General features: G+C 36.1%; 1 protein-coding gene across 7 annotated transcripts in view; it reads right to left on the reverse strand.

Annotated features, from left to right (window-relative positions):
• Positions 1–12219, reverse strand: part of SHLD2 (shieldin complex subunit 2) — a 31469-nt gene that overhangs the window by 15353 nt on the left and 3897 nt on the right. For 5 of the 7 annotated variants that reach the window (XM_039719748.1, XM_039719747.1, XM_039719750.1 and 2 more), the window contains one exon: positions 9592–9685. The gene's annotated coding sequence lies outside the window, so the exon portion shown is untranslated. Of the gene's footprint in view, positions 1–3074; positions 3161–9591; positions 9686–11779; positions 12134–12219 lie in introns of those variants that run through there. The other 2 variants (XM_039719751.1, XM_039719749.1) reach the window with 2 other exon arrangements.

Consider the following 12219-nt stretch of genomic DNA (forward strand, 5'->3'; position numbering starts at 1 on the left):
TAATTCTGTCATCCCCTGTCTGGTGATTGTTACAATCACCAAATACCTTTTATCTCAATTTTAATACAAGGTTTCAGGCAAAGACTGTAGTCCTGTCCATAAATGACCTGTCTAACCAAATGCAATTTTACACCAGGATGATCACTTGGCTCACATAGTAACACTGTGCTAGCACATGGAATATTGTGCACAGACACTGCTGCCAACCAGACCTGGTGGTATAGCAAGAACCCTGCTAGCTGATATCAAAATTGATGAAAATCACAAACCTTCATTTGCATACAGCAGTATCTGTAATTAGTATAAAGTTACTTTTAAATGAGGTACTTAGTTTATTATTGACCACAAAATAATTTCCATTAGTACTTACTATTGAAGTTAAATAGCAGCATTCAGTATTTAGTTCTTCTCACTGGCTATTACCAGAGGACTACAACACCATTTGGACTCAAGATAGGTTCAGCTGGTTTGCAAATACATAAAACCTGTATTCAGCAATACCTAGCCATAAAACACAAGGTATCCAATTTTTTTTTCCTTATTTGGAACACTTTCAGTAACAAGATGACTTCTAGAATACAGAACACCTATGGTTTAGGTAAACCAATAGAAACCTTCCTAAATGCTCCTGCAGCAGCAGGGAAATAATTTAAACCAGAAAGCAGCCTTCTAAGCAGTTCCACAGCCTGACACTGTAAAACATGTTATATCAAAATACTGAGTAAGAAGAGACAAGTTGTTCTTCATAACTATTACTGAACTATTAATATACAAAAAGAAGGCAAGCAATCAAATGGCATTGCTATTGCTAATATTTAATGTGTATCTACTTGCCTGCAGGATCAAGGCCTGTGGTTTCTAAAGTTGTGTTCTAGAAGGAAAATATTTCCCTAGATTTGAAATGAAGACATTTCTTCTGTAAATACAAGCTTGGGTCATAAAAAGGCATCTACTGAGCAGTTGCATCAGCCACTTTATTTTACTATTATTATTTTTTTGAAACGAAATGATGCAAGAATTTGAACACTGATAATATACTTTCAATTCAGCCACTGAGATGGTCTTCATTGTCTTTGAAAATTGGAGTAACGTGGTAGGCTTTTGTGATTAACTTGATAATTTTTTCCTCGCAGCCTTTGTGCCTCTTGAGATGGCCCCTTAAGTAAATTCTATTTATTGATTTTTGTTTTGCAATACACGAAAACATATTATTAAGGAGATAGGAGCATCCAGTGGCTGCTACAAACAAAAGAAGTCAGAAGTTCTAGAGAACACTGACCTTTTGAGTAGAAAAGAAAGATAAAGGTAGAAGGTCAAAGATACACAAATGTGCCATGCACGTTTTGTTGAAGAACACTCATTCCCCAAACCTGTATTTTTGAGAACTATTTAAACAACTAAACTGCTATACCTGCTGTCAATAAATATATTGTTCCATATATTTCAGCATATTAAAATACCTCACAATATCAGAATGGCATCATTGTGGCTTTTTTTAGAAAAACTATTTAGTTTGCAGAAAATATTCCACAGGTGTCATTACCAATGAAAATCTATGTTGGGACTGAAACCTGATAAACAGAGGTGGATAAAGCAATACAGGACCTAAGATGAAAGCAAGGCAACTGGTCAAAGAAACATCACAACAGCCTGATTTCCATCAGATTAAGATTTGTCTTATTAGGACCAGAAGAGATATATATATATATATATATAGAGATATATATATATATATAGAGATATATATATATAAAAGAAATATTTAAAACACAAAGCCACCAATATTATTTTCCCATCTTTACAAAAGCCTTACTCAAAAAAGATGAAGTTTTATAATGAAAACCTGGATGCTGACTGCATGTTCATAGTCAAAAATGGGATATTGTCACTGTTTTGGACAACAGCCATAGATAAGACTGTCCTTTTGCTTTTCTACTGTGGGAGACAGAGTGTTGAAATGGTGTAATTGTTAAGTTTACTATGTAAAGCAATCTACTTTATTTTATTTCCATGTAAGTAATCTACTAGTGCCAGGAAAATGTCTTTCACTCCCCACAAATGGTTAAGCTAGCAATAGACCTTAACAGAAGCTGCACTTCCTCTTGCCTTTAAGACAAGTGGGATACTTCTTATTTGTCAGCATCATGAAACAATTAAAGGTCACTGTCTGTCAACTGAAAAATCAGTCACCCACGCCAAGAAGTCATATTGGAGAACACAAGTCATCATGACAGCAAGTAATTTTCCAAGGCTGTTCAAAACTACAAGCTACACAAGGAGCTCCAGAAGAAGCCAGGTGGCACATGAGCCCACCAGACACCTTCAGAGCAATAGCTCAATCATGACTTCATCTGCTTCATCACTGTATATACAGGGTCCCTCCAGAAGAGCAAACATTTAACCTTGCTGCAAACATAAACAGCAGCAAGTACTTTTTGTCAGGACTGAACCTATGGCACCAGAGCTATCTAATTCCCTCCCCATGCCAATATCCCCATGCATATTTTATCTGTTCCTCTAATGTGCAGCTACATCCTTTATGTGGCATCATCAGTGTATTTCTGTGAGGCTCAACGGAGCTGGCAATCCAGTCCAATCAATGGCTGATCTCCTCAGTACTTCCATATCTCAGGAGATGAAAGCTAGCTTTACACATTTCTACAGATCCAGTGTCTCAAAAGAAAAGTTCAAACACATGCTTTATATGCAAGCATTGTAATTTAAACAAAACTCTTGAGAGATGTCAACTACATGTTAACATGACAGTAATGACTTTTATATCCAAATCTGGAATTTCAGTTCTTGTAAAGGCAAAGGATTTTCAAGATTATGTTAGTATTTCCCTTTTGCATGCACCCCAAGAATACACTTCAGTTGTAAATGAAAAGGATTTGCTCTTCTATCTGTAGGTTGAGAGGGTTAAGATTTTTTAAGAGATAAAGCTCCCTTAAGGAAACATAACCTTCAGACTTGAGCCACTGTCTCTGTACACTGGTGAAGAGCATTACAAAGATCACTGATGGTTCACTGCCCACACTTGCTCCTTGTTGTGGCCACAGAAGGAACACACCTACCTACTTCTTTGCAGAACTGCATGAATGTCAAACACTCTTTCCTGGCTATTCCAGTAAGTAGTAAAGTTGCTAATTTACTAGGGCACTGCAGAAAAGCAAGACAAAACATTCAAATTATTTTAAGTGAGTGAGAACTACAGTGAATCTTCTGGAAATAGAAACAAAGTTTTCAAGTCTTTTGGCATTTACTTAGAAAAAATTAAGACATGTATGATAAAGAAAATTAGCATTGGCTTTTTAATATATAAGCCTTTACATTTCAATGGTTCAGATGGATGTTAGTTTAGCAAACTGGTTAAGCTTTAACAGGGAACAGGTGACACTGAGTAACTATCAACATAGCTGACTGAGCCAAAGGTGCCTTTTAGATGCAAATTTCCTTATTTCAAAGGGGTAGCTTTTCTCTCAGACTTTAGGACAGCAATGCACTTTGACTATTTATTAAAAGTAGTTTGACTGATTATACTTCAAAAAATTGTAGATCACAATTTTCTATTCTACTGCCCTGAAAAGTTAAAAGAAATCATCACAATGGAACAAAATGTGAATGAAGAGTACTAATTAAATGCCAGAAACACTGATTTGGCCTGTACTCTTTTCCATGGTAATTCAGTTGTCTGAAAACACCTCAAGAAAAATCAAAAAACTCAAGTTATGATGTAACAAGTCATGCTGGATCTCCCTCTACTGTTCCAAGTCATAGTGTGTAGCAGCAGGGCACAGCAGCATAGCCACAGGTAAAAACTTTCTTGCACCTTTGCTCTCAGTCAAAGCATATAATTTTCTTCATTGTTTTTGTTCAAGGTAAAACTTCAATTATCATCTGTACTGTGCCATTATTGCTGTGAACCTTCACTCAGCTGCCTTTGATTCAGTAACTTTTATAAATGTTTTTATTACTTGCACTACTACATAGTCATGCCCCTGAAATTTTAAGTTGCTTAACATCCAAAGCTCCTGAAGTATGAAGAGTTAAGGATGAAAACTATTTATTCATTTGTCTTCATGCAGAAGGTGCTGCAATCTGATGTAAAACTATAAATTGCTTCTTTCTGCAATATAATGCAAAGAGAGTAGAGATTATAAAGAAATGGTCACCTCATAGTTTAACACCTTCTGTACTGGAACTGCAATCCTGTTTGCAAATGCAATTCTTTTTCTGTCTGCCAATGCAGACAGAAATGCAAATGCAATTCTTTTTCTTTGCAAATGCAAATGCAATTCTTTTTCTGTCTGCCAATGCAGACAGAAATGCAAATGAAATTATTTTTCTTTGCAAATGCAATTCTTTTTCTGTTGCAAATTCTATATTTGATTTTCACTAAAATAGAAACAATAAGATTGATGTACACAAGGCCAATATTGGCTATTAGTACATTAGCATATTCTTTATCTAGAAAGCCATGTGAGCTGCTATACAAAGCTAAAATCACAATAGACTTCAAAACATTTTTTGAAAAACATTAGCAGGAAATTTTCACATAGAACAGAAATGACAGTGGCAATATTAGAAATCTGTCTTTTTAACAGGAGTTCTCTTTGAAGCCCCAACACACATATGAGTTTGGTACAGAGCTCTGAAGAGTGTTTTGTAACCCAACCTTACTCCATGTCAAGTGGCATCATTTACAGACAGACAGCTCCGTGTAACTCGTGGTGCTTTAGTGCCACACACACGCACCTGAATTTTACATTCTGTAAAAACATGAAAGAGGAAAATTAGAGGTGAAGAAATGCAAGCAATTCACAATCCATTCCATATCAAAGTACTCTTTGGTTTCAGCTAATGACTTGAGAAACTCCAGGTTTAACTTGCTTGTGTTAGGAAGCACATGGAATATAAATGAATAGCTTTGGTAGTATTGAGCATATGACAGGAAATTAGTAAATACATATTGGTTTCCCTTCCAATAAATTTCACATTAAAACTTGTTTATATGAGCTTACTTTAAAATATTTTAAAATTAGCAGATAAAGCAGAAAACCCAAAAAGCTGTTACACTAAACATGTGATCCATTATCTTTCTCTAGAGATTAGTAATCTTTACAACAGACCAGAGATACAGGAATTCAAGAGGCAATACAGTTTGTTCTGTCTTGGCTAATGTTCTGAATTACCTGGCATTGCATTCCAAGAACTACGATTATGTTAACATTACATTTTATACTAGAACTTTATCTTGCAGGTCAAACTAACATATCATCTAAATGAGTGCCAGTTTAGGAGCCATGTGCTCATAAAAAACATTAAGTGAGGTATGGCAACAGTTCACGTTAACTGCTATGAAACACTGGAGCAGCAGAAGAATTTGAGATAAAAGACTAAAACTAAACCACTAAGACATATTTGCCACACAAATCTAAAAAGCAGCAAATGGAGATTTAGTTTATATGATGGAAACCAGACTAAAAAATAATTGAAGGTACCTTTTCAAAAATAAAGATAGCATTCATTCAGTAAATGCAAGGTATTCAGACAAAAGTGAGAATCAAAATATTAACATACTTCTCTCAACAGCAACTTTATGACATTACAATATATAAACAATGTTATGAACTTCAGCTGCCAACAGAAAAACCATGCAGAAAACTGAACAGTCTGATCACAGCGAGAAGAAATTAGTAAGCAATGGGCATGGATGCAAAGTTTGACAAAAATGAGCAAGTGCAAGAACTTGATTTGATGAAGCTGAAAAGAAAAACATCCAAAACAATGTCCACTTACATTGCATTCCTCATTAAAAAAGGCAAATATAGAAGAGGGAAGAGGTAACATCATAAGAATTAAGAACTGTGCAATCATAGTGCGTAGTTTTTAATTCCTTCATACATTATGTTACTTGTCACTTCTTTCTCTATATAGCAAACAAGTAAGTTTTACTATACCAGCTCTGATGGAAGTTAAGATTCCAATCCCAAATGAGAAGCAGCTGTGGAGTCCCTTTACCTATCCTAATCCCTTTAACTGGGGAAACACAGTGTTTAAAAAACAACCACTTCCATTATATTTCCAGGCAAGTTTAAAGGATAAGGTTCTGATCCTGGAAGCTATTCTATGCAGTCCCCTTCTCCAGGCAGCTCTGAAGTGACAAACTGTTTAGTGGGCATCTCAGCTTTCCTTGGAGCATGCAAACATGGAGAAGGAAGCTGTCCATCAGCAGCATTCTCCACAGCTTAGCATTTGAAAGCCACTTACACTGTACTGCTGGGTCCTCTCCAAAGAGAGCCCAGCTTCATTAGACTATGAATATCAAAAAAATCAAAGCCCCTTAAAAAACGTCTTGACTCACATTTACCTTTCAACAATGAAAATTTCACTCTTGCAGCCAACATCAGTATTTTAGAAAGATGTGGGGAAACTTTACCCAAATAGGTCAAACTATTCTTTCAAATTCTCAATAGATCATCTTATATAAATCAAAATACAGTTTAGAGGGGACTGCAGCTGTAGAAGCTATGTAGGTTTTTCCACATTACACTGGCTTTCCAGTCTAGTTCCAGGCTCCGTGGCAGAAATTTGCCACCACACTTCACATAAGAGTACTCATGATACTTTAAGAGTAGTTCTAGCCCATTATTGTAAAAATTAAATAGTGATTTCTCAGCTCAGCAACTAGATGTCAAGAGCAGAACTAGTGGCAGAAAGCTTGCCACTGATCTCTAGATTAGTGCTGCTTTACAAGCATTGATGCCATGAAGGGTTTGAGCTCACTGTAAGAATGAACACCTCACACCTGAGAAGCCAGAGCTCTGCCTCCTGGGGCTCCCTTGCTGGACACAATAAGGCCAGGGAACAAGCCACCACACTTCACATTAGTAAGAGTACTCATGATACTTCAAGAGTAATTCTAGCCCATTATTGTAAAAATTAAATAGTGATTTCTCAGCTCAGCAACTAGATGTCAAGAGCAGAACTAGTGGCAGAAAGCTTGCCACTGATCTCTAGATTAGTGCTGCTTTACAAGCATTGACGCCATGAGGGGTTTGAGCTCACTGTAAGAATGAACACCTCACACCTGAGAAGCCAGAGCTCTGCCTCCTGGGGCTCCCTTGCTGGACACAATAAGGCCAGGGAACAGTCCAACTGCAAAGTCTGTATTCCCAACAGGTCCTTTAGAATTAGCAACCCATGCAGTACAGAGCTAATAAAGTCACCTTCCTCCACCTTATCTCAATTTTATGCTCTTTTATGATCTAGGGTGGGAAAAGAGGAAACGAAAACAAGTCTAAGTTCAAGAAACTACACTGCTTTAAACAAGCTGATCTGACATTCTCAGCAAAAAAAAGCACAATCATATCTAAACTGGCATATTCCCAAAGAACTCACACCAATCCCAGTATTTATTTTCTTTGCTTGCTGAATAATTCTACCTTACTTAGCATTTCAGAAATTTTTCTAACCATAGGTCAAATTATATTACCTACTCTTCACCTGCCATCATGCAATTTGCTGGATGAAGATTTGCTGACAGACTGACTTCATTTCAGACATATTAAGCATACAGTTTGAAAACAATTGAAATTAAATCTGCTGGCAAAACCTAAATGTAAGGTATTTGACAACCATTCCTTTTATCCAAACTGACCCATTAAAGTAGCTTATGGATGAAGCCATGGATGGTACTTGTTATTCCAAGAGCACTTCTGCTCATTCCTCTATTACTAATTTCTCTTCTTTTAATCCAACAGAACCTGCAAAAGCTTTTATAATTTCTATATTTCATCATCTTCAACATAAAATTAAAGAGCTGCAGTTCCATTAGACCTCACTATTTCTGTTGCTAGGAATAAGTAAACTGAATATGCTCTGAAAATTATAAACATTCAAGACAAGTATTTTACTTATCACTTTGGAAAATAGTCAAAGACCTCCCTATATTTCTTGAAGAAAATCAAGTCTGATAGGATAGAAACTGTATGAGTTTATTAGAAAAGCAAATTCCAGGAGTTGCTCCTTAAGAATACATAGTGCCCATACTCCATAACTTCTGGCCCATATTAATTCAGATATGAGTACCTTACAAGTTTGTACAACCAGTTCCAAGCAATACTTAATGATATTTTTGTCCTTCCTATATTTTAAGGTGTTTGGAATAGATTACCATCTGGGTTTTTTTTATGGCAACTGAGGCAATGAAAGGTTTCAGTAACTTTTGCTTGCACAGCACATTGAAGCACGTGTAGAACTCAGTGAGTGGATCTTACATACTCCTACCTTAAACATTGCACTGCCATTCCCCAGTGCATACTCCTTCACCTTTTGGATAAGATACAAAACAACCCTTTTCACCCTACCTCTTGAGATTTTAACAGTCATCATTCCTGGTTATATCATTTCTACACCTACAATTCTCTCTTCCTGCAATATGAGATTTATTTGTCCTCCTGTGCTCTTATTCCTTACTTGAGGTCTCAGGTGCTGGTTTACAAACACAAAATAATCAAATTATTCAAACTCAGGATTAACACAAGGCATCTGATGTAACTTTTTTTTCTTTGTTTAGTTCCTGAACCTCATACACTATTTGAATGAAGTTATCTCTTACCTTATATTGTACAGAAGTCACCCACATAATCACACCTTAGTTTTCAAAATGTAAAGAATTACTTTAAGTCCTGAGGCAGTGCCTTATATTCTATTGTGACTTCAGGATTCTCTGGGAGGAAAATAAGTGTTTCACCACATAACAGGCTTTTTTTTTTTTCTCTTTAAGTTAACAGCCCATTAACTTCTTTAACTTACATAACCTTCACTGAATTAGCCATCTAATAAACAAGAATAAATTGTACCTAAAACTGAGTAAGATTAATGGACTTGCACTGCAAGTATAAGTTCAGAGTAGGTGAGGGGTAAAGTATTTAGGGAGAACAGTGAAGGAGAGCAGCTTCTAACTCCATCCTTCACCTATTCATTTTTACTTTGAGGTTTTGGTCACATGAGGAAGAAGCTCAACTTCTGCTTAGGCAGCCCAATGTTACATTGATGTAAATGCCACCATGATAACACAGCCTTAAAACCTGAGGTGAACATCTTAGCATCCTTTGTTCAAAAAAGCCGACCTCTAATGATAGCTGAACAATCTAAAAGCATACATGATTTAGATTGCCATTTAGTGTTTCTTTACTCAAGAAAAACAGCAGGCTTATGTGAAAACTGATAAGACAAAAGAAACCAGGATAAGCTTTTACAACTTCCATGGTGATTTTAATTCATTTGGTCAGAAGACCACAATATAGTAGTCCTTCTGAAAGCAGAAAATCTCTTAGTAATGATATGCAGAGACACTACCTTTCCAGTACCTCAAAATAAGCTTAATTTCAACCTACTGGCTTTCAAAAGGAAAAAACTAGAAGAGATGAAGTAGAATAGGGAAATTAGACAATATCTTGCCAACACTGACAAGATTAGACAAATAACAATCATTAAAAACTTGATACAGAGTTTTCAAAAATTGTTCAAGTGTGCTCAAGAAGGAATAATTTAATTAAAACAGAAATATTTCTCTTTCTGACCTACTTTTTCATTCTGAGATTCCTCTGGGATGAGCTATCCAACAGTGATTTTGTGCTGGATCTCTACATGCAGTGTACACCACGAACAATCCTGAGGTCTGTGAAAGAAGACCAAGAAAAGATATCACATATACACTTTTACATCTAGCATAACCAGCTATTTTTTCCCCCCAAGAAATCCATGATGTGTTGAACAATACCAGCCAATATATACTCCTGGAGTTTTCTGATAATGCCAATTTCAATTACACCAAAAAACTTGAATGGTAATTCTTAATACTTTGTACCTGGGCTTCACCCACCAACATATTTCACAGAAGATTTAAGCATTCAAACATATTTTAACAATCTTGATTACTATAACCACTCTTCCAAAGTTAAAGAGGCTAAAGTTGATTTTGCTAATAGAAATGCAAACAAAAGCACTGCAGGAAACTAGCATTCTCTAGTTCATGAGAGCTTTAATGTTTGTTATTTAAACAATACACACTACGTTTATGTCAACAACTTCTGACTGTCAATTGAGTATTAAATCAAGAAAAAACTGGTTTGCAGCCTCCTGATGCTTTGATTCCAAGCTGGAAAGATTTGGGGTATAATTTTCAGCCAGACAGCCAAGGACACCAAGAGTTGCAAAAAAGATCCATTTCAATTGTAAATGTTACTTTCAAACAATTCCTATTTCACTCCTGGCAAACCAATCTCTACTATCTGTTATTTGCTATGTTAACTGAAATAGACAGGAATTTTCTAAAACACAATTTCCAGGAAATAAACTAACTGACTAAAGTACTTTATTTTCTCACTAACTTTATTTAAGAGAACAAAGCTGGCACGCTCCCAGTGCATCTGTGGAAGATTTATGCCTGTATATCTATCAGCTTTCCCATCACCAGCTTTTTCATCAGCTCACTTCAAACACACTTAACAGCAAGATGACAATGACAAATATTTTAGGATTGGGTAACTACATCATGCACTCTTTTGTCTTTTAAATTAGAAATGAGGAAATACCAATCAAAAGCTAAAGATTATGCCACAATGACACAAACCAGCTGCTTACACAGATTCTCACTGATACAGGAATTGAGAAAGGAGAAGCCTTCACAGTGACCCACAAGCCTCTCTCATGAATGGCCACGTTGATGGGAAGGTCACTGAAATCAGATTAATTTGTTACTGACTTCAGCAAGCTTTGGGTCAGACCTGCTGCCTCCAGAGAGCATTACTTTTTTTCCTAGCCATCTGAAAATCAGAAGTGGTGTTACAGGGACAAGAGTCACTAAAAAGCATATTTAATCCTTATCACCTAGATTATCTGGCAATGCTCATTATCAATGTATTGACAGTAACAGTGCCAAAACATGGCACTGAGAATTCCTGTGTATCTATAGACTGCCTGACCAAGAGATGAGGGCATCAGCTCCTATATACATGAAGAGCTTTTTATATCTGCTCAGTCACAGAGCTGAAGTAACCAGCTGGCAACATCAGTCATCATGCACAGCAACTATATAAACAGATGGAGACAGAAGATCTTTAAAGCTAACAAACAGCAGCACAGCCACTTTTCGTGGCAATTAAAAATATTTGCTCATGAAGTAGTTATCATAATTTATTCAATATTTTGATTTCTGCAGAATTATTAGCAAGTTAAAAGCTCAGAAAACTGCTCTGAACCACTTACTGAGGTAAGTTTTCCCAAGTACCTTCAACTTACAAATTAGGAGTCCATGACAAATTCACATCATAAATAATGGGCTAATAGCTTTATTAGCAGAACTTCTGGAAATGTAAAGAAAAACAAAATCTTATGCTTAATTAAATAATAAATTTAAATATTATTTTGCTACAGATTATTTTTGTAGCAATACTTCAAGCAAAAAAACAAGACTCACTCTAGCCTAGTCCCTCCTAGGCTAAACCTAGAACTTCCTAATTTACCTGCACAATTTTGAGTTTCACTCCCTACTTTTACAGTGCTATAGCCAAGCAAAAACATTGCTATTTACAGATGAAGAAAACCACAGCAGCTTATTACTTTAACTTAGCAGTCAGAAAAAACTTCAATTTAATGCAAAGTAATACATAAAAATACTAAGCAATCAGACCACCGGTACCTAAGTATCTCATCAATAAGACAGTACTGAAAGGTTTAAAGCCTTTGTCTCAAATTGAAATAATCTGAATACCTCTTCTCCAATTTTGCAACACTGCAGCAAGCACATCTCAAATTTGCAAGACGTGCAAATTAACTTCTGCATCCTGCCTGGAAACCCAGCAAATTCAGGTTCTTTTTATCAAGGCAAAAGGAGTAAAAGAAGAAAACATACAAGTCTGTTCTCCAGATCTGCTATGGCTCAACACAGCTGAAGCTATTTATAGAGGAAAGGCCCTAAACCAATAGATCTCAGTACTGGCATCTTATGCCATCAGTAAAAAGGCTTTTAATAAGCTTTGGTCTCTGACTGGCTGTAAACAGATGACTGAAATGAAGATTTCTAGTCAAATGTGCATTTGGTAAAAGTGCTCATATAGACAGTGCCAAATTAATGGAATCTTCTGGGATTCATCTAATTCATGTGCTGCCTGTGGCACCATCTTACTGGGACAGCCTTCCAGCAACAGCAAA

The sequence above is a fragment of the Passer montanus genome, unplaced genomic scaffold, assembly GCF_014805655.1.
Source record: "Passer montanus isolate IOZ18808 unplaced genomic scaffold, ASM1480565v1 scaffold42, whole genome shotgun sequence".
Classification (NCBI taxonomy): Eukaryota; Metazoa; Chordata; class Aves; order Passeriformes; family Passeridae; genus Passer; species Passer montanus.